This window comes from Lactuca virosa, chromosome 9, assembly GCF_052849685.1.
Source record: "Lactuca virosa cultivar CGN04683 chromosome 9, Lactuca_virosa_CGN04683_v6, whole genome shotgun sequence".
In the NCBI taxonomy this organism is placed as follows: domain Eukaryota; kingdom Viridiplantae; phylum Streptophyta; class Magnoliopsida; order Asterales; family Asteraceae; genus Lactuca; species Lactuca virosa.
In genome coordinates this window covers 252369000-252388138 of record NC_136434.1, presented here as the reverse complement: position 1 = coordinate 252388138, position 19139 = coordinate 252369000, and positions in this window count along the sequence as shown.

The window sequence follows — 19139 nt, the reverse complement described above, 5'->3', positions numbered from 1 at the left end:
TTTCAAATCCAAGTAAAACCTAATTAAATTATTTCGTTTTCATGGTGGAAATTGGTGAATCGTCATTCGCCTACCTTCAAATATTTTATAGCTTGGATTACGACATCCCTCTTCCAAGTTATAAAAATATTATGTTGGGTCCTAGCCTTAATATTTCATATTGGGTGTTATATTAAGGACTTTAGATCAACTATCTTGAATATCTCCCAAAAGATGTCTAGTTCAGACATCTATGATCTTCCCAAATCTCTTGGAACTTCACTTCCTCAACCTCCTCCAATTATTCTCCCTAACCCACAAGTTCAAGGTCACTCAAGCCCTATTGGCAAGCAAGGTCTATGTGTGATCGCATCTTGGAGATGAAGTCACATATTGACAAGACGAGAGAGTTGGGTGTCAAAGTCTTAAGAAAGTTGGATGTTCAATCACTTTCTAAGTCACATAGTGAGTTCCTTTGGGACTACTATAAAACAGAATATGACATAACCCTTAATGATCTTATCTATTTGCTTGGTGCTGCTGAATCAGAAATGATTTGAGGACTAGTAAAGCAAATTTGATTAGGAGATCAACTTCCCAATGGACATTGAAAATGGTAACATTGGATATCTAGAAAAGGCTTTCTCTTCCCAATGGAAAGGGATCGGCCACAGTCAACTCGGTTGACCAAATGGTAAAGAGAAAGGCTAAGTCTGCAATAGTCCCATGTACCATTCCCAAAGAATCCATATGTTTCTCTTGCCAAAGGAAAGGGCATTGATTGCGAAGATGCCTATTTACCTGAAAGATCATAAGGTTGATCAAGTCAAGAAGTTTGACTCTACTTCAGGTAAAGTCCACTATCTAACTCTGTTAAGTTTCTATTCTGAGATTCTTATTACATGATGTGACTGGGTCACATGTTGATGTTTTAATAATCAAAGAAAAGTGAAGAAACTTAAAGGAAGTATATGTTGATTCTGATCGCGAAGATGGATTTCGATCGCATGGTTCGGTGATCAGAATTTTGAGCTGTTGCTTAGGAGTTATAATATATTGCTTAGGAATAGATAACAACAAGTTTTTCATATGCTTTTGCACTGTAAGGATAAGTTTTTCCGCAAAGTTTTAAAATAAAAGGAAATTTTTTGATTTTATTTATTCTAAGTATCCTTACAATGGCATTTGTGAAAAATTGTTGTTTATATGTTTCCATTGATAGCAATATTGGAAAATAGATTTGATTCGGTCATTTGTGGTAGTGTCATAATTTACCAAATAAGGAAAGATTCTCATCACCCAAGGTTCAGTTGGATAGAAACTTGGAATCATGCAAGTCGTATGATGAATGAGAAATTTCATCTTTGGAAAATTAAGACTAATTCCTTGTTCACATGTATATGTGAGTCAAGTGAAGGACTAAGGAATCGAATACATATTCTTGTGCACTAGTCAAGTCCACCACAAAAGATCAATAAGACTATTCATCATGATTTACTAAAGTTTAGTAAATATGGTTATATTTACAAGTTTAAGTATAATTCTGAAGCATTGGAAAATTTTCGATGTATGGCAGAACGAATGAGAAGAATCAAATTTGGCAGAAAGATAAAAGTTTCTCAAATCTGAAAAGATGGGAGAGTACTTTAGTATCATGTTTTATGATCATCTTAATGATTGTGAGACCATATCACAATTCATCCTCTAGGGACACCTTAGTGCATTCCTATGGCTAAGAAGAGGAGTCATGAATTATTGAAATGGTTAAATCAAGAAGGTGATACATACTTCATTCCAAAACAAGTCTTAGAGTCATACTCTAAGATTGTAATTAGAGTGATACATCTTAAAGAAGGTTTATAACACTTGTCAAATGTAAGAGTAAAATGTTTTCTACTCTTGTTCATTTGAATTTGGTAAGTTGTGATGTTTTGGATAAAACAAAGACCAACTAAGGCCAATTGTGTGAAGTGTTTGTCTTGATAAAGAATCCGCACTATCTCTTGAATATTTGGCAAGATAGTCTTATATGTCAAGAGGACAGTGAGAGTCTTAAAGATCCTGAAAGAATTTCAAGAACTAATCAAGAAAAAACCTGTAGTTTATCACTATCACATGACTTGAGGTTTATAACCTATCGTGTTGACATATTCTTATTTCTGTGCCCATTCCAGTTAAAGTTGGCTTTGCATATGAGTTCTGAGAGTTCTCAATTGATTGCATAACAACTTGGAAGCAATGGCAGGCCCTTGTGCTACCAGGTGGCAAGAATTTAAGAGTGCACAAGTTCAATCCATATGAGTTTGGATTTGTCACTAACCTTGTCTTGTGATTATGGTTTTGACAAATTCACATGGATAGGAACACATACACCATAAAATCTAAGTGTCATAAGGTTTCTCTCCGATTCATGAAAACGATGGTGAGGAAACGCTTTCACTTAGTAGATTTTTGGTAGATAGCAATTGTGATATTTGCATTCTCAAAGTCGTTAGTGGAGTGTGTGTGGTTAACCGGCACACTAACTTGGACTTGTGAGGAATGGCAAAGGTCTAAACAATTGAGACTATGATTACGACATCCCTTTTCATAGTTCTGAAATTGTCTTAGACACACATGAGTGCTATCTAAGGAAAGGTGTATGTTTTTGATAAAGTTTTTATCAAAGCATCTCGTATCAGAAATTTGAACTTTGGTAAGAAAGTCAATAAAGTGTTGATTTCTAGAAGTCCAGTTGATTTTTGAGTACATGTCAAAGCTAGTGGGAGCATAAGTGTTATGCTGACAATTCTCATGTTAGTGGGAGCATGATAATTATGATAAAGTGTTGCAAGATAGCAATGTTAATTATAGAAAACAAAAGTTTCAATTCGTGAAGTTGCAGGGGTTGAAAAGTTGTTTTGCTATAATTAAGGGAGAGGAAATTATACTTCATTTCAATTCTAAAAGCTTAGATTGAGGTTTTAATCATCTTTAGTCAAGGATATATATGAATTTTGTGTTGGAATGGCTCAACATAAGGAAATTTTATATATGGGTCCATTATTTGCGTTCTAAAATTCGATTATGATTACGACATCCCTTTTCATAATCTGAATTATGAGAACTTGGCAAATAGAAATATTGTAGCAAAAGGACTGGTCTAGTATCATGTCTTTAGTGAGACATCATAAATCATGTCCCATATGCTTCGGATATTAGATCGATTGCATGTGTTATAATATTCATCCTTTCTAAAATTTTCCAAATGCCTGGGGCATTAAGAAGGGAAAAGGTCTAGAATTGGATATGACTAAAATGATTAAGCAATTGTCAAGGACAATCTGAGGTTTACCAAAGATTGGTTGCTCAGGGACAGTTGGACGTATAATGTTAATTTTGGAAGGACCATATTGACATATTATGAAAAGAGGCAAATCTTGTTCAGAAGTGATAGTCAAAATGGGAATATGGAAATGTTTCCATAGGTGGAAGTTATTCAATTTGTGTAAGATTAGAAAAACTTAATGCAAGAAGGATGTTTCCATGGAGTTGATCTCCATTGGAATACTCTGTAATGTCTGTTGACAAGTCTTTGTGACTTTGTGCATAATCATTACAAGAGGATCAATGCATATAAGTTTAAAATTTAACAATATTTCGTTAAATGGCATGAATTTGGAATTCTTGCATTTGCGGTAAGGATTTGGGACTGTGAAATGAGAATCATTGGAATTATGTTCAATCGATCTATTTCACAAAGTAAAGATCATAGACAAACTTAGTATGCATACTTGGTGTATGGCATAACTAATGTTTAGACAAACATAGTGTGCATACTTGGTGTATGGCATGACTAGTGTTTAGAAAACATAGTGTACATGCTTGGAGCATGGGACAACTATTGTTTTAATTCAAGTATAAATTTGATAGTTTGAAACAGTATGCAATGAATAATGTGTAATCAATATGGTGATAAATAAAAGGTGTTTTATTTGTATTCATAAGTTCTGAGACCATATTGGATTCGATTATTCTTGTGTTTCACTTTGCATGTTTTGACTTCCAGAATAACTAGGTCGTTCTTCCTGAATGACTAAGTTATTCAAACTATCCACAGTCGGTCATATGTTGGAAGTAGATATGAATCAAGACTATAATGAAGCTGGATTGTAGATGTCCAAGGTATGGGACATAGTAAGTGGTGCTACAACATTCATGAGTACTCATAAGTTCTGAGTATTGGATTCAACCCACGCTCATTGGAATCACTTCATGGATTTTATCACGAGTGATCATGAGATGGTAATATCTTATATTCTTCAAACCTAGTGATATGACTTGTTGCCTATGAGTTGGTTATACATTGAGTGCACGAAAACGTATTTGGTAACTCAATGTTATAAAATGTGCCTTTGTGTATGATTCAACAAGTAGTAGAACAAGCATATGAGTCGAAGTTTATCCATTCCTTTTACCCTTAAAGGGATAAAAGCGATATCTGTGGTCCCTTGATGATTTAGTGATTACACCCCGAAGTGCTTGGCCAAGCCAGGACTAATTTGATTTGTTCAATCAGTCGGTCATCATAAATCGGAAATTGGGAAACGACAAATGAACATAGAGAATGATTTTAATCCATGTCTCAGTCCATATGATATCTAGAATAGAGGAATATATGATCCCTTATCTGATGAACGCGTCATTGATTTGTTCAGAGTTCGACGACAGCAGCTTTTAAGAGCTACGATTGCTAGTCGGGGTTTGAAGTCATACGCAATAATAGTTTTAGACTTATCCAAGTGGGAGACTGTTGGATTAGTGTCTAAGTCCATAACTATATTTGGTATGTAATTGACCCGATTGGCATGGTCCATTTGGGTTGCATGGCATCATGCATTTGGATAGACTAAAATGAGAGAAATAACACTTAAGGTTTATTAATATATTATAAGTGCTAATATATTAATATGATTATTTAATTAGTATTGATCAAGAATTAATTTGGAATTAATTAAGTGATCAAAAGGAGACTAATTAAATATATGGGTTGATTGTGTAAATCATCCATACTTGTATAGTGGGCTAATGCTCCATGGATTATCAAGTTGGGCTAAAACCCATAGGATGCTCCATGGATGCTCCATGGTGTTTTGTACCCATGGATCATGGAAATGAAAGGCCATGACAATTAGGGTTTACATGGTGTAACCCTAATTGTGACACACTATATAAGCATCTTATTCTTCCCAAAAATCGGTCACTATGAAGGAATGGTGAGGGCTATCCGATTTCATGAAGTGTTCATTTCTCTCTAAGTTATTCCAAGTGCATTTGATGTTGTGTGAACCATTTGAGGTGTCACACTTGTGGCACTAGGCTCTTGAGCTCCATGGAATCAAGCTACATCAAAAAGGTATGTATTCTATCTAGTTTTTGTTATCCTAGTACATATGATTGTATGCTAGTTAGGGTAATACCTTGGAAACTTCAAGATTGCATGTATAATAGAGAAAACATAGATCCAAGGTATTTAGGGTTGCATGTACACCATAGGAGTGTTAGAATGCTCAAAACCCAACAGTTTGTGCTAGGCGTACAAGGGAGCGCCCTAGCACGCTGGACGTATACCTCATACTTGGGGCGTATGTGAGGAAGATGCAAACCCTAAATTTTAGGGTTCGGTTCATATAAAAGCATCCTTAACTCTTCATTTCCTCACTTCCCTTCAACCTCCGTCTATGATAAACGATCCAAAGCAACCCTAAGCGAGAAGAGTGTAATTTTTAGCCCTTTTGAAGTGTTTGGAGGTGTTCTTGAAGAAGAAGAAGGTGGTGAGAAGAGCTTAGAGCTTGAAAGCACCTTGGATCTGAGATTTTTTTCTTGATAGCAACCTCCAGGAGATATAAAGTTCTCATCTTAATCACTCAATCTTGTAGATCTAGGCATTTTCTACTTTAAGAAACGTTTTGTCCCAAAAATGGTGATTATTGAGCATGGCATGTTCTTGACCCAATAAGTCATCCGTTTAGACCTTAGGAGGGGTCTTGATTCATAAAAATGTGGTCTTGAGGGTTAGCTTCACTCTATGCATGCTATAGAGGGTCTTAATGCATTAAGATGTTGATGGTTTGTGTTTTAAGCACTTATTGGCCATCAAAAGTCATAAACTTGGAAACTTTATGACTCATAATAGTATTTTAGCCTTGGATTTGACTTTAGACGTGAAAATTTGGAGTATTAAGCTCTTAATGGAAAAAGGGCTAAATAGGGTGCGTACGCTTGGCGTACCAAGTGGTACGTTGCGTGTACGCGGTCAGTGCCCCTTAAGTTGGTCAAACACCGAGTACGCTATGTGTACTTAAGAATACACCCAACATACTCGGCTGAGTTGGCTCGGTCGCGTTGGCTCGGCTGGGTTGACTCGGCTAGGTGTTGGCTTTGACTTTGACTTTGACTAAGGTTTCCCAAGTTTGACTTATGGGCATTTTGGGTATTTTGTATGGTGATTGAGAATTGTTCACTTGGTTGGATAGGTGACGGATAGAGATGAGATTCTGAGTCGGGACCTCATCAACTATTGTTCAGATTAAGAGGTGAGTTTTTCCTTACTGTACTATTAGGTCAAAGGCACCAAGGTCGGCCCATTGGATTGGATATCATGTTATATGATAGTATGTGATTATGCGGTAGAGATTTGTTAGATCGGTATCCTAGTATATAGGATGTTAGTGTACGATAGTGATCTATAGATCTGCATGTTGTCTGTTGACTTGTTATATGTTGATCTGTTTTGTATTTGTCGACAAGTTACGGTTGGTTGGTTTGAGGCGGTCCTGCTTTGTACTGAAGGCCAAGATACCCAGGGTGGTCCGAAAAGGCTATAGGCCCTGCGAGGCTGTCCAGTCAGGCTGAAGGCTCATTTATGCATGTTGTTGTTTGTTGTGTTTATGTGGTGGTACTTTGGGGGAAACTCACAAAGCGTTGGCTTATGGTTTTAGTTATTGTTTCAGGTACTTCTGGTGATCGCGGGAAGGCGAAGGCATTACCGTACACATCCTCCTACTTTATGGCCTTATGATTTTGGGATACTCTGATATTTTTAAACACTTTGGAAACAATGATTCTGTAAACATTTTATGATTATGGGTTGTTTTAAAAGGTTTAAAATTTGTTGTGATTTTTGAGATGTTACAAGTTGGTATCAGAGCCTTGGTTTGAGGGAATTGGAGGAACATCCGTGTGAATCGAGTCTTAAACTAGGGAGCTGCTAAAGTTTTAAAAATGATTTCCAAAATTGTTTTCAAAATAATCAAGGAAGGAGGTGATGTATACAATCAGCCGGAGCCAGTAAGTAGACCCCAAGTTACCACACCGTTATTTGATATTATGCTATGTTAGAACAACATGCTATTGTGTAACATCCCAAAATTCAAGACCAAAAATTTCATTTTTAATTAAGTTATTATAAAACCAATAGTATAAAAACATCCATAGTGTCATCCCATATCAAAACCAGTATGTCAATAATCAAAACATGTCATAATGAAACAATATCAGAGTATAATCCCAAAGATCTCATGTGCGGAAAACATAGTGTGATGCACTGCCAAGCCGAGCATACATATATCATAATCAATAAAGATGATATGTGCTGAGCATAGTCTTGCCATTATGCAACGGGCCGCCACGTGGCCTTTCTTGCTAAGCCGGGGGCCACCCCCTCGGTCTTACAGACAAGTGCCAAGAGCCACCTCTTGGTCTTCCATGCAAGCATCACAAAGACAACTAGAATACATAGTACTCTACTTAGCCAATTAGCATACAGTGTGCATGGAGCCACCTCCCGGTCTTTCATGCATAATGCCTAGGGCTAACCCCCGGGTCTTCCTACCATACAGAATAGCATACAGTGTACCAGGAGTTGCCTCCTGGTCTTTCGTACATAATGCCAAGGGCTAACCCTCGGGTCTTCCTACAATATATAAACCAAATGGGCCGGCATTGGTTCCTTCGACCTATACAAACAATGAGGATACTCACCTCGCACTGCTAAAGTCCAGCAAATAAATCTCTGGCTGCTGGCTAACAGATCCCCGAACTATCAACATCAAAATAACACCCAATTAATAATTGGGTTCCAATACATGACCATAAGTCTATGCTTGGGGTAAAAAGACTACTTTACCCCCAACCTAGCTTGATTCAAGCCCAAGGCCCAAACTCACACTCCAAAGGACCAAAGGTTAATGAACCAAAGCCCAACATATGGCCCAATTTTCCAAATCGGGCCCAAACCTCTACATGGTATTACCCTAAGGCCCAACAATTTCAGTCCAAACATTTGGCGTTCCAATGGTCCAATGTCTTATAATCATCAAGGCCCAGTTATGGCCCATCTATGGCCCAATTTTCCAAATTGGGCCTAAACCCCACACATGGGCCTTACCCTAAAGCCCATACAAATATTCTTGTCCATATACTTATTCTTGGATGGCCCATCAATAGCCCAAATACCAAAGCCTAATAGAAAGGCCCAACTTAAGGCCCAAGCAAAATTAGGGTTTTCACATAGAATGACGATTAGGGTAAAGTGTTCTTACTTAACCCATTAAGGACTTAATCCATTAAGTCCATCACTCTACTAGGTCAAACATACAATGTGGTCGGGATTAATTCATAATTGCAATCCAATGGTCTAAACATGCGGGTCCCGACAATTCCAAATTAACATATCCAAAAATTAGGGTTTTCTAAACCCTAATTAGCATTTCTAACCCAATCGTGATCCAATTAGTCCATTTGTTAAGCTTTTAGGTTAATTAATTATTAATTAAGTCAGGCACCAGCCACTACCACCTCGGGTAGTGGTGGTCAATGGCGGCTCACGGCGGCGGCCACCACCTCGTGGTGGTGGTGGTTATGATTCTAAACCAAAACCTGTCCAAGAATCTAAAAAAACAATTCAATAACACACGAATGTACACCGCCACCCAACATGGCGGCAAAAGGCGGCAATGCGGTTGCAGCCACCACCTTACAGTGGTGGTGGTGAGCTTTCCGGCCAAAAATCGCAAATAAAACATCACGAATGCTAAAAACAATGCATACACGCCCCTTGACACATACACACACACACACACCATATTACAGCAACAAACACACACACCCGGTTGCGAAACTCGGACACCGTCGTCCTTCCTGGTGGCATACGGCGGTCATGGCGTTTGGCAGCAGCTCACGGTGAAACAGCCGCATGGCGGCAACAGCAACGACGAGACCCAACAGCAGTAATTTCGACAGGTATTCCCACGATCACAACGTCGGTCTCGGTAGTCTTTTCCGGGCTACACACGACGTCTGGCGGCAGGAGCTGTTAAGGAGGTGTCGACAGCAAACTAGTATGTGGAGGAATGGCGGTGAATGCAGCAGGGAATGGAGGTCACACCTCCACCGGCAAACGACCACAATGGTCACGACACACGATTCATCCGACCTTCACGGTAGTTGTAGTTTCATCCTTGACTTCGCCAGCGACAGTAGTGATGGTGGTGCGAGCAACGGCGAGGAGGTGGAGGCTGAGAGGACTGTGGAAAGATGGTGGCGGCTGAAGAATGCCGCTAGAGTTAAGGTTACACGATGCTTATATATGAAGGTTACATATGAGGGTGACGGGTTTAAGCTCGTCAATTTTAAAACTTGACTCATAGTTACACATCCTACCCCTCCCTCTCAATTCTTTTCATATCCACTCCATAAATTATCATTCAGTCCTCAGCAATCCAAAACCTTTTCAATTTAAGTCCAATAGTTACCAAACACCCCTGACTTCTGAAAATCTTTACAAAATAAATCCCGAAATTACACTTTAACCCCCGGAAATCAAAATTATATCATTTGGCTCCCCAAAACCAACTCCCCGCTAAATATTATGGATTTTAGGACTACTATTCATTTATTAATTTACCTATTTATTTATTTAATAAACGGGATGTTACAATTCTCCCCCGCTTAAATTAGATTTCGTCCTCAAAATCATTCCTTACCATTCATGTCACACCAAACCACTCAAGTGACCGGGCCACAATCCCGAGCACACCCTAGCCTTCCCAGCGCAACCGAAACCGACCCTCGCAGGGCTCTCCAATCCGTAGATGAACGAATTCCTTGCAACAAGATCAACTTTACTCAATCTTAAATCTGGAGTCTCGAGAAGGTTTGACTCCCTGACATGTTGCTCATACTGAATCATTATCGTTGAGTCCAGTCCACTTAGCTCCCAACTAACTATTCAACTTCTGATAACGAGAGGTTCCCACTAGAAAATAGTATCACAGACCCAATTATCCCTGTATATCACTTATACTTGATAGAAGGCTCAGATAATCCTTCGAGTAGGAGACTCATCCCTGCAACGGTTAGAGTCAGACGAGAGCCGTGCGACAGGGTCAAATCTATTACACTGAGATTATTTAATCCCACTGCGAGTGACTTATCATAACCCAAGCAATCAGTTACTCCATCCATACATGAAATCCTAAAAGACTAATATTGCCCGAAACAGCATGCTGCCACGTGGCTGCTCTCCAAAATCCACCAAGACCTCCCTAGTCTCAATTCGTTTGCCAATCATCTGAAATATCGGGTTCCGGACCGGTTACGGAGCCAAAGGATTCCCACGTAGTCGCCCCACACGACTTCCGAACGAAATCCTTGTCTGTTAGTAGTTGCCACTAGTTATCTTGCCACCGTGGCTCCAACGACCTTCTGATATAACTGATCGGGTCCATACATCGAGTCCTGACGTCACGAAATCCAAGGCTAAAAGTGATTGCTACATGACTAAAAGGTAGCCTTGTACCACAAACGACCTTGTACGGTCCATTGCTTCCTTGATCTCATAACTGTAGTGGCGTTCCTACGGTCGTATCACTAGCTCAACCAGGTCTAATTCATCTAGGGGAATCAGTAGACCAATCCGTGGATTTGCCACGACCTCACTGCTGCACCCGAACTGGTGGGTACTACTGTTCCTTCCGCGATCTAACAACACGCTCATGCTATCTACCAACCTAGTGAATGTTACAGCTACACCCGCAGTCTCACAACGCTCTAGCACTATCTACCAATCTGGTGAATGTTATGGTTACACTCGCAGACTTACAACACTCTAGCACTATCTACCAACCTCATGAATGCTACGGCTACACCCGCTGACTTACAACACTCTAGCACTATCTACCAGCCTCGTGAATGCTACAGCTACACCCACAGACTTACAACACTTCCCACACTACCTGACCGCTAGTGAATGCTATGGCTACCCTCGTAGTCTTACAACACTTTCCTTACTATCTAACTGCTAGTGTATGCTACGACTACCCCCGCAGTCTTATAACACTTTCCATACCGGGTCGAACACGCACTTGACATAACACTTAACTGAACTTGAGTACCAACTGGAGCTCTAACCTGGTCCCCGAAACCTGCTATTTGATTCCAAGGAAAGTGTGTACCAAATGTTGGAATGTTTTCTGAACTCCCAGCTCAGAATCCTCAACCTAGACGACCACTCGACCGCCTTCCTCCCTGACGGGGATGCGAACTCATCCTAGATTCATTTGTATTTCTGCTTCTGAGTACTTGATCGATTCTCCCCCACTTAGATTCGACTACATCTTCACAACACATAAGAATTAAAGGATTCCTAATCCCCTTTTGCTTTCTAACAGTCAATCCTATGGTAACCAACGCTTACCAATGATAGTGCCCCATCACTTGTTGAACCCCAAAAGACCACACAACTTCTAAAGTCCAAATGACACTTCCTGAATCCCAACATAACCGACAGCCCTTGATGCTTGAAATGATACCGTACTCAAATCTTGAAGCTCAATGACAGATGCTCCAACCATTACCTCAGCAACAAGCCCCTTCCCTTGGTGCCTCCAACAGTCACTCCAAGATCAACTACAAAACACCGAGTTTTGACAATGCTGAATAACCATCCTGCTGACACTGACCGAAGACACTCCCATAATACCCCTAACCGATCCATACTATGAACCAAGACAACACTAAACACCCCAAACCAGCAAAAGGGAAACGACCTTTCACTAACTACTTATAATTCACGGTATGCAATTGGCATATGACATTTCTTGAAAATATAATCCAAACATAAGCAGAGAGCTGACCCCATAGATACACTTGCTCAAATCCGATGCAAGAAAACAACCACAAAATACGGATAAAATCGAAAAGAGCAAAAGATACACACCCGCAAAGTTCCCTGCTGTAATCCTGATCTCTCCTGCATGTCACTGCAAGATTCGACTCCTCTCTACTGGGCTCTTGCTCTACCCTCTCGTCCATCAGTGATCCTCAAAGTTCTTGGGGCAGGCGCGATCACTGATCCTCCCCCCGTTGTCAGACAATTTGCCTTTTTGTGGCCCACCCGATTGCAGTGAAAACACAACGTACTTTCCCCCCTGAGGATAATCCCTGCTGACGTGATCAACCCTGCCACACTTGTAGCAGCCTAAACCCATTGGAGCGACAAACTCCCTTGTGCACTTTCCCGCATGTGCTGCACTGACTCCGACCCTGCTGGCCTTTCACCCGATGATCAGAAGTCTTGGGTATCTTCCTGGGACCCTCTACTATACGCACTTGGCATGACCCTCTCTTCCCAACGTGCTCTATATCGATCTCGCACCCTTAGACTCTGGAAGTCATATCCTTCAGGGTCTGACACCCTATCACGCTCACCAGCTCACTTTGCGATGATTGAACTGCAACAGCTGGAACATCCTCTACCCTAAACCGGGTCACAAACTCCTCCCAAGACATAGTCTCTAACTCAGAAAGAGTCATATATCGCGCAATCAATTTCCAACAACTCCTTGCCGACCGATACAGGAGATCCAAGGCGAACTGAACCTTGGATCCTATGGGTTAGGGACTAGTGAAGAAAGACACCTTCCATCTCCTCAATCCAACGCGAACTCAAAATCTTGGAAGTTCTTCCCTCGACTGGCTCACCACCTGAGTCGAGACCTAATCCTGAACCAGTACCATCTCCCTGAGTGCTCATCTCCAACTGAAAAACCATCAAAACCACTGATCAAGACATACTCAAGGATTCTGCTCCCCGATGCTTCTTAGATTCTCCAGGACTCTCACCGATTCGAGTATGGATCCTGTGCTTTCAGTAGTACGGGCCCAATACTACCTTCCACACCTATCCATAGTTTCCTCAGCAATCCTCCTGAATCCTCCAAGTCACTTCCTCAAACTGATGCACCCACGTCTCACTAAATTGTTGGGGTTTGTATACTACAACATCCTATGGTGCACATACAGCCCTAAATGCTTTGGATCTATATTTTCTCTAATTATACATGCAATATTGTTTCCAAAGCAGTAAGCTTACAACTACCATACAATTGACATAAACAACATAAAACACTAGTTAGGAGTTTACCTCTTTATGTAGCTTGTTGAACTTGTTGTATTTGGCCTTTAAGAACTTACCACCCCAAGTGTGATGCCTCAAACGGTTCACAACACACCTAGGACAAAGGAAGACTTGAGAGAGATCATTCTTACACTAGAAATCGGCTCTATGAACTCTTAGAACATGTAGTGCCCGATTCTAGGTCATGGGACATCCTATATAGTTGTAGGATTCATGGTAAACCCTAATCCATACCCTTGGGCTTATTATCCATCATCCATGAATCAAGTGGGCTAACTCTTTATGGATTCTTCCATAAACTTAGTCCATCATGTATCATAAGCCCAAACTCTATATATATATATATATATATATATATATATATATATATATATATATATATATGACTAATTTACACAATTAGTCCCCATTGATTTAGTTAGTCTCTTTTGATCACTAAATTAATTCTTGATCAATACTAGTTAAATCATATGATTTCATATTAATATATTAGAAATTATAATATATTAATAAATCATAAATAACCTCTTCTCAAAAGTCCATCCTATCAAATTGTCCTGGTGATATGTAACCTGAAATGGACCATGCTACTCTCGGGTCAAGTACATACCAATTATAGTTATGGGCTTAGACACCTAATCCAACAAGCTCCCACTTGGATAAGTCTAATAACTATTATTGCAAGTACGACTCCAAAATCCAGACTAGCAATCGTAGCTCTTAAAAGCCATTGTCGAACTCTGACCTAGTCAATGACGCATCCATTAGATAAGGGATCATATATTCCTCCATTCTACAAGATATCATATGGACTGAGACATGGATTATAATCATTCTCTCTGTCCATCTGTAGTTTCCCAATTTCCGATTTATGATGACTGACTAATTGAACAAATCAAATCAGTCCAGGCTTGGCCAATCACTTAGGTTTGTCATCACTAAATCATCAAAGGGCCCACAAATATTGCTTTTATCCCTTTAAGGGTAAAAGGAATGGATAAACTTCGACTCAAATGCTTGCTTGTACTTACTCATCAAATCACACACAACAATATGTTTTATAACACCAAGTTACTGGTGCGTTTACATATGTCAATGTGCAACCAACTTGTAAACTACAACTCAGATGTTTTATAACACCAAGTTACTGGTGCGTTTACTGAGCGTGGGTTTAATCCAATACTCGAATCTTATTCTAGAACTACTCATGAACACTGCAGCAAACTTGTGCTATGTACAAAACACCTAGACAATATACAGTTAGATTCATGACAGTCTTGCCTCAATACCTACTTCCAAAGTATGATCGACTGTGGATAGTTTGAATAACCTAGTTATTCGGGAAGTGAAAACATGCAAAGTGAAACACATGAATAATTGAATCCAATATGGTCTCAGAACTTATGAATATAAATAAAACACCTTTTATTTAATCACCATATTGATTACACATTATTCATTGTATAATGTTTCGATTAATCAACTTAATACTTGAATTATAATAATAGTTATCCCATGCTCCAAACATGCACACTATGTTTACCTATGGTCCTTTCTTTGTGAAATAGATCAATTGAAAACATTTCAATGATGCTCATTTCACAATTCCAAATCCTTATCATAAATGTAAGAATACTAAATTCTTGCCATTTGCTATAATTTGTTTAGATTCTAAACTTATATGCAATGATCCTCTTGTAATGACTGTGACAACCGTCAAAATTCGAGTCCGTTCTAGAATTGATAAACTTAGTTGCACGTATAGGCACGACACATACTAGACTTAGTAAGTAGAAGCTAAGTTAAAACCTAGTAGAAACTTGGAAACAATTAGAAACAATGGATAGTGTACTTAGATTTCACATTGATATGTGAATTCTACAACTACTTAACTGTCGTGACTATCCATATTCAGGTCGTTCTTTGACTCGAACACCTTTTCATGAATCATATGCACACATCATGCACTTGACCTAGTAGTAGAAATTAGGTCAAAGTCTCATAGAAACTTAACTCAAAGTTGAAGACTAGGACTAGTATACTCGATTTCTCAATTCGGTTTGGATCTCGGAATCACTACATAGCATGCCAATAAACCGATAAAAATAAATTACAAACATTATTTCTAACTTTAATAAGAGTTAGGAAACACAAAAATAATTTTAAGTCTCAAAGATTCAATTTATTTTGATATTCAAAGTTTAGCAAAATCCGAAAAACCCTAAAAGCCCTAAACTCAAATTTATAAACTTTCACACCTAAAACTCCATAAAATTTGTTATGAACCTTATAATATCACTTCAAAATAATTAAATTCAGGACAATATCATCAAGGATAACAAAAATTAAGTCATTAACATTTACCCTTAAATTATAAGCCAAAAATCAAGGTTTTATGGATAAAAGCTAGGTTAAGTTGTATATTTTATAAAACTTTGATATTTTTTACAAAATATTTAATTATTATAAAGAGAAAAGATAAATAGAGGGCATTATACCTCAAAAATTCGGATCCCTCTATCCCCATATCTCTCCTCTTCCCAACACAAAATCATTTTTTTTCTCTCTCACACTCCATCTTCCTTCATCATTCTCTCTCATTTCTCTCTCACACTCTCACACACATTTTCTCTCTTTCTCCCTCTAAGAACCACAAAATTTTCCAGCAAACAAACCCAATAACACTCCTCAAACTCGAAATCTTCATCATATTGTGGTGTTCTTGAAGGTAAAATCGATTTCTACTTCACTTTTCCTTCAAGTTTTGCTATTTTTCTCACACTTTCTCCTTCTTCTACTTCTTCATCTTCTTCAAACTTGTTTTCTTTTTGTTAAAATGGTTTTTAGAACATCATGGATGTGTTTTAACACCATGCATGTATGATAAACAAGGTTGCATGTTCATGATCTTAGTGTAAAAATCGATTTTAAGGATTAAAACATCAAACTCAAGTTAAGAGTTTTTTAGAAACAAAATTTTGTTCATAAATGCATGTATACATTTTGATAAGTTTTAATCTTTTGATCTCTGGAAACATGACTAGAATATGATTTTATCATGATTTCATAAAATATTTCAAAAGATTTACTCAAAGAAATGATGAAAACTCACTTTTCTAACCAATCATCATGCATGCAATCTGCAAGATTTCTTTACCTGACTTTCAACTGCCATATCTCACTCATTTCTTAACCAAAATTCGAGATTCGTTTTCTGAAATATAATAATGTGAGTTAGATTTCAAACCCATCTGACCTCACTAGAAAATTCCAATATTTCGATTTTTAGAAATTTTTAGAAAACTGTTGCTCAAACAGCACCTTTTTGTGAATACTAGTTTTGTATTGCATGTTCAAAGGTCTTATTCCTCACTAGAAATATAGGGAAAATTTATTTGAGCACTTAACATCAAGTATTAATAGGGAAAAAAAGATCTTGATTCAAAAGTCTTTGTAAGATGTTGCAAAAATTCTCAAAATAATATCAATAATTTTTACCAAAATCACAAGAACCAAGTTTTCTCTATAATTTATTGAGCCTTTATGCATGTTTTTCGACACCAAAAATAAGAAAACGATTTTTCATTGTTATTAATTGTATAAAGATGCATTATGGAAATTTTCAGCTCAATATATACTTTCTTTATTTTTACATGAAAATAATAAGAAAATAGAGTGTTAAAGCATATAAAATACTTACACTAGTAAATAAATTTTAAAAAAATTCCCACATGATCGCTTAAGTTAATAAACATCTATCATGAAGTTTCATCGATTGTTGTTACTGTTTAGTATGGTTTTGAATTTTCTTTTTATTTAGCTCCAATAAAGCATAAAACCACTTTAGGGAATGTGAAAATATTATCTATTATTTTTGCAGCTTCTAGCTTATGTTTAAGACTCAGAACAATATTTTGGGAATTTTTAAAAATGTATATCTATTTTTCCATGATTTTTGTGTTTATAATGGACTAAAAACAGTCAAAATAGTTTTACTCATCCAAAATTCAGGAAAACTTACCAGAACACATTTTATTATATTAGGATGCTACATAAACATTTTGATGATTTTTCGCTTCTGTATGCTATTTTTCTTCTATTTTCCCAAGATTTAATACACTTAAATCCACAAAAATCATAAAATTGGGCTAAACAGTATAGAAATTCATTTTTATATTTTTCCCAGCTTAAGAATGTTTAATAACAGTATTACAAAAAGTTTGGGTAATTTTGGAAATTGTTTGCTATTTATCACCATTTTCATTAGAATAAATGCACAAAAATCATAAAATTAAGTTAAACAGTTTAGAAATCAATTTTTATATTTTTCCCAGTTTAAGTATGTGTAATGACAGTATTATAAAAAGTTTGAGGAATTTTCTTAACTTATTACTATTTTTCATGAATTTTTATATATTTAGAGAATTAAATATAAGACAAATGGTTATACATATCTATAATCCATGAAAATTTATCTGAAAGTCTTTTAATGCAGTTAGAACCAAAATATAAAGTTTGGTTATTTTTATTAACTGTTTAGTATTTTTCATGATTTTATGGTTATTCAAGAAATCAAAATGGTGAAAAATAGATAGACATATCAAAAAATGCAAGAAAATTTATCTTAACATCCTTGACTTCATTTGAAACTAAAATACAAAGTTTGGGAAATTTTAGAACTAAATTGATTTAGTTTTTCAATATTTAATCATTGGAACACCTCTAAAAATGTTAAATATTAGCATTTCAATAATGAGAATTTTTCCACTTAAATTGTTATATAACAATTGATTCATTGAAATTTAATTTTCATAGAAAAATGTTTGTCACTTATCAATATTAAATTTTGACACAATATTGGCAAAATTCTATTGTTGTAGTAAGTATACTAGTGTTAGATTCCGATTAGAGACTCACTAGTGAATACCATTATTATAGAAATCGGTAGTGGTACAAGTGGAACGTAGTTGAAGGCACCATTTGCATCATCTCAATGCATAGTGAGTATTCATGACTCCCCTTATTTTCGGTTTTTATGTTTTCGGGTGGAAAAGCATGTCCAAAAACAAACTATTTATTGTTCGTTGTATTTAAATTGATTTGTATCAAACTTGATTGCTATATTTTGCTATGTATGTCTATGCAACACGAAACATGAGGCCTTATCATCTTAAGTCCCTTCCCTTATACTTTACTTCAACCATTAACTCTTTGAGCCAATGGTCATTATGGATAGTGCTATTAGGAATTGACAACTCCTCACTCGCCCGATTGCTGGAGTGCATGATACCATATAATCTATGGAACGATAAGCATATATCTTGATAGGGCATCAGTCATAGGCTTGGTTAGGAACTCAGTGTTTGCTCATACACATACAAACTCGTTACTTATTATAGCAATAAACTTTGTATCTCATTATAACAACAAACGTTTGTTACTAGATACTTATTTATTTGTTTTAGCAACGAACTTGGTTGCTCCTTATAGTAACAAACTTGTTTGCTCCTTGTAGCAACGAACTTGATTGCTCATTATAGCAATGAAACTTGTTTACTCATTTTAGTAACAAACTTTATTTCCCATGAGAATATGAACGTTGCATCTCATTTGGGCAACATACTTTATCTCTCATGATGACAACGAACTTTGTTGATGCAAACTTATTACTCATTTTTGCAATATATTTCTATTTATGGAT